General features: G+C 41.9%; 1 long non-coding RNA gene across 1 annotated transcript in view; it reads left to right on the forward strand.

The window, feature by feature from the left end:
• Nucleotides 1-2,973: 2,973 nt before the first annotated feature.
• The window catches only part of LOC122560339, a 21,143-nt gene continuing 19,399 nt past the window's right edge, over nucleotides 2,974-4,717 (forward strand). The window contains exon 1 of the long non-coding RNA XR_006314716.1: nucleotides 2,974-3,269. This is a non-coding gene — a long non-coding RNA (uncharacterized LOC122560339). The remainder of the gene's footprint in view (nucleotides 3,270-4,717) is intronic.

Below are 4,717 nucleotides of genomic sequence, written 5' to 3' on the forward strand. Positions count from 1 at the left end.
TAACCAGCCTGTCTACCTGTGAAGTGAACTTCAAAGAATTATGCACCCAAACATCTGGGTCTCTCTAATCAACAACATTACCCAAAGGAGAAAGTGAGGACTGCAGATGCTGGAGATCAGAGCTGAAAATGTGTTGCTAAAAAAGCGCAGCAGGTCAGGCAGCATCCAAGGAACAGGAGAATCGACGTTTCGGGCATAAACTGATTCCTGAAGAAATTCTCCTGTTCCTTGGATGCTGCCTGACCTGCTGCGCTTTTCCAGCAACACATTTTCAACATTACCCAAGGCCTTACCATTAGTTGTATTTACCAAATGCAATAACTCACATGTATCCAAATTAAATTCCATCTGCTACTCTTCAGCCCATTGCCCCAATTGACAAGATCTCTTTGTAATTCTAGATAACCTTCTTCACTGTCCATTATACCACCAATGTTGATGTAATCTGCAAGCTTACTAAACATGCCTCCTATATTCTCATCCAAATCAATAAGATAAATGACAAACAAAAGCGGACCCAGTATTGATCCTTGTGGAATACTGCTGGTCACAGGCCTTTAGTCCAAAAAAATGTGCATTAACACCCTCTGTCTTCTACCATCAAGTCAATTTTGTATCCAATTAGCAAGCTCTCCTTGAATCCCATGTGATCTAACTTTACTAATTAGTTTACCTCGCGGAACCTTGTCAAAGGCTTTACTAAAGTTAGTGAGTTTTGAGAAGATTTGTAGCTCAGGTTGAGGGCCACACCACCAGCGCTTCATCTGGAGGCTCACTGAAGATGTGACCTAGTATGGTGATGAAACATCTGAAAATGAACCTTCCAGCTCAGTGAGCAAATCTACATCCCGCTTTAGTAAAGTCCATGTAGACAACACCTACCACTCGGCACTCGTAATGTTTTTTGTCACTTCCTTAATTGGAGACAGAGGGTGGTGATGAATGAGAGGTATTGCATTTTGGTAAATCAAACAAGGGTAGTACGTATACAAGTAATGGTAGGGCCCTGGGCAGTATTGTCACACAGAGATACCTTGGAGTACAGGTACTTAATTCTTTGAAATTTGCGTCACGGGTAGATAGGTTGGTTAAAAAGCATTTAGCACATTTGCCTTCATTCAGACCATGTCAAACAGGATTTCCCTCTCACAAAACCATGTTGACTATCCCTAATCAGTCCTTGCCTCTCCAAATGCATGTAATTCCTATCTTTCAGAATCACCTGCAACAACTTACCCACCATCGATGTCAGACTCACTAGGTCTATAGTTCCCAGGCTTCTCCTTACAGCTTTACTTAAATAAAGGCACAACATTAGCTCCCCTCCAGTCCTCTGGCACCTTACCCGTGATTATAGATATACAAATATTGGTATTAGGGGGCCTGCAATTTTTTTTTTCCATGACTTTCCACGATGTCCTGGGATAGACTTAATCAGGTCTCAGACATTTATTCACCTTTATATTTTCTAAGACCTCTAACACCACCTGTTCTGTAATGTGAATTGTTTTCAAAACATTAATGTTTATTTCCCAGAGTTCTCTAGCCCCTATTTATAGAGTCATAGGGTCTGTTTGCATGCTGTTCATCTCTTCGGTCCAACTCATCCATTCTGATCAGATATCCTAAATTAATCTAGTCCCGTTTGCCAGCACTTATCCTTCTAAACTCTTCTATTCATCTACCCATCCAGATGCCTTTTAAATGCTGTAATTGCACCAGTCTCCACCATTTCCTCTGGCAGCTCATTCCATATATGCACCTCCCTCTGTGTGAAAATGTTGCCCCTTCAGTCCCTTTTAAATCTTTCCCCCTTCACCTTAAACCCATGGTCTCTAGTTTTGGACTTCCCTACCTGGGGAAAAGACCTTGGCTATTCACCCTATCCAGGCCCCTCATGATTTCATAAACTTCTATTAGGTCACCCTTCAGCCTCTGACACTCCAGGGAAAAAAGCCCCAGCCTATTCAGTCTTTCTCTATAGCTCAAACCGTCCAACCCTGGCAACATCTTTGTAAATCTTTTTTGAACCCTTTCAAGTTTAATGACATTTTCTTTGTCCACAGGAGAAAAAGACATGAAATGCTCACTTAGTGGTCTCTCCCATCACCTGAAGTTCAACACATAGACAAATTTGTTGATCTTTTAGGGGCCCTATTCTCTCTCTCTCTCGAGTTGCTTTTTTGTTCTTAATGTATTTATAGAATCTCTTTGGATTATCCATAACCTTATCTGCCAATGCTACCTCATATCCTTTCTCTGCCTCCTGAATCATTCCCCTCTTAACAATGCCCCTACACTCTTTATACTCTTCAAGAGATTCATTTGATCCCAGTTGTTTATATCTCTTCCTTATATGACTCTTCCTTATTCTTGACTAGAACCTCAATATCTTTATTCATCCATTCTTCCCTATTCTTACCAAACGTTACCTTTTGTTCTCACACCTCAGAGTTGTACCATTGAGCCTGTATTGCCTCTCTGTGTTTCTTCTACCAAAATGCATTAGTTCATATTTCTCTGCAATGACTTACTTTTGCCAGGTGCCTGCCCATTTGGCCAATATGTCAATGTCCATCTAAAGTCGCTCAGCAACATCCTCACAGTTCATTATTCTCTCTAGCTTAGTATCCTCTTCAAATGTAGAGATTTTTCCCTCAATACCCATCTCCAAATCGTTTATATAAATCAGAAAAACCAAAGGTCCCAACACCAATTCCTGGAGGTCACTACTTTCAACTTGTGTCCAATCCCAGAAATGCCTGTCTATTCAAAGTTTGTGAGAAGGTTTGTAGCTCGGGTGCTTGTTGTTGTGGTTCTGTTCGCTGAGCTGGGAATTTGTGTTGCAGACGTTGGCAGATTCAAACCACTACAAATGTCGGAGGAAAGATCACAGAAGCGCTTCACAGGAGGCTCCCAAGCACTGAGGATGTCACCTAGACAGGGGACGAACGTCTGCAACACAAATTCCCAGCTCGGCGAACAGAACCACAACAATGCCTGTCTATGCCGACCCTCTGTTTCCTTACTTGTAGCCAACTTCTAATCCTTGCTGTCAACGATCCATCAATCCCAAACATTTTGGATTTGCTGCCCAACCTGCCATGTGGCGCTGTATCAAATGTTTTCTGAAGTTCAAATATACAACATCCACAGCACTACCTTCATCCACGTTCTGTGTCACTTCATCAAAGGACTCAATTAAATTTGTCAAACATGACCTACCATGACAAAGTCATGTTAACTATCTAGTATTAATTTATTTTTCTGTAAGTATATATTTATCTTATCTCATATTATGGCCTCCATCAGTTTTTCCACTATTGATGTCAACAATTTTGACTATAAGCTGGTGTTGTGTGATTTTTGACTTGTATAAGAACAGTTCTGTGTTTAAAGCCAGACACATCAGAAATCAACAGGATTTTGAAATTGAAGTGGAGCCTCCGTGACATAAGTCAGCAGAAAATGAAGCAAACACTCTGTGTCTGTGTATTGGTTAATATTTCAGCGTTAAGCTTGTAAAGAAATGCAAGCTAAAACATTAGGTGATAACTTCCCTCTTCTGTGATATTTATTATATTGGATAGCCTGAAAACCAATCAATAAAATTTTGTAGATTGGTGAAAGATACAAAATTAATTTCACTCGAGCATTTAAACCAAAACTCCAGTAACAATCATGTACATTTGGACCCCATTTACCAATCTCTCAGAAAAAGAACTGGAAATGATATCATTCACCACCACAGACCCAGACACACAAATAAATAACAAGTGGGACAGAACACCAACGCTTTATTGGAGGCTCACTGATGATGTTACCTAGCATGGTGACAAAACATCTGAGAACAAACCTTCCAGCTCAGAGAGCAAACTTACAACCTGGTCTTTTATACTCGTTAGTAGTTGTCATAGTGTAGTTGTTGGTTTGTGGGCTACCATGATACCTAGGGGTCAGGTGGTCATTTCCAATATGTCCTTGATGTATGGCAGGATGACCAGTGTATCTGGACATGTTGTGTCTTCCTGTTGTGTAGGTACTGGTGGACTATGCTTTTTGGGTCACCACTGTTTTTGAAGACGCTATATAGGTGTTTTTCTTTGGCTTCGTGCAGCTCTGGGGTGCTGTAGTGTGTTACAGCTCACTTAAACAGTGTTGTAATGCAACTTTGTTTGTGGGTGTTGGGATGGTTGCTGTTGTAATTGTGTATTTGATCAATGTGGGTGGCCTTCCTGTATACGCTGGGGTGGAACTAACCGTTGGCCTTGTGTTCAACTATAATGTCCAGGAAGGGAAGTCGGTTGTTCTCTTCTTCTTTGGTGAAGTTTATATTGGTGAGGATGTTGAGGGTATCAACATTTTTACCTACAGCTGGGAGCAAGTGTCTAAGTTGGGAGAGCAGTCTCACAGACTGGTCAAGCAACAGCCTGGCATACTCACGCAGTCATATCAGGCACCAGCATCACCATCCCTGTTATGACCTGTCCCACTGGTAGTTTGTACCTGGACCATCTCTGACACCTCCCTCCCCTTCCTGGACCTCTCCATCTCCATTAGTGACGACCGACTTGACACTGACATTTTTTACAAACCCACCGACTCCCACAGCTACCTGGATTACACCTCTTCCCACCCTACCTCTTGCAAAAATGCCATCCCGTATTCCCAATTCCTCTGCCTCCGCCGGATCTGCTCCCGGGAGGACCAGTTCCAC

This window comes from Chiloscyllium plagiosum, chromosome 20, assembly GCF_004010195.1.
Source record: "Chiloscyllium plagiosum isolate BGI_BamShark_2017 chromosome 20, ASM401019v2, whole genome shotgun sequence".
In the NCBI taxonomy this organism is placed as follows: Eukaryota; Metazoa; Chordata; class Chondrichthyes; order Orectolobiformes; family Hemiscylliidae; genus Chiloscyllium; species Chiloscyllium plagiosum.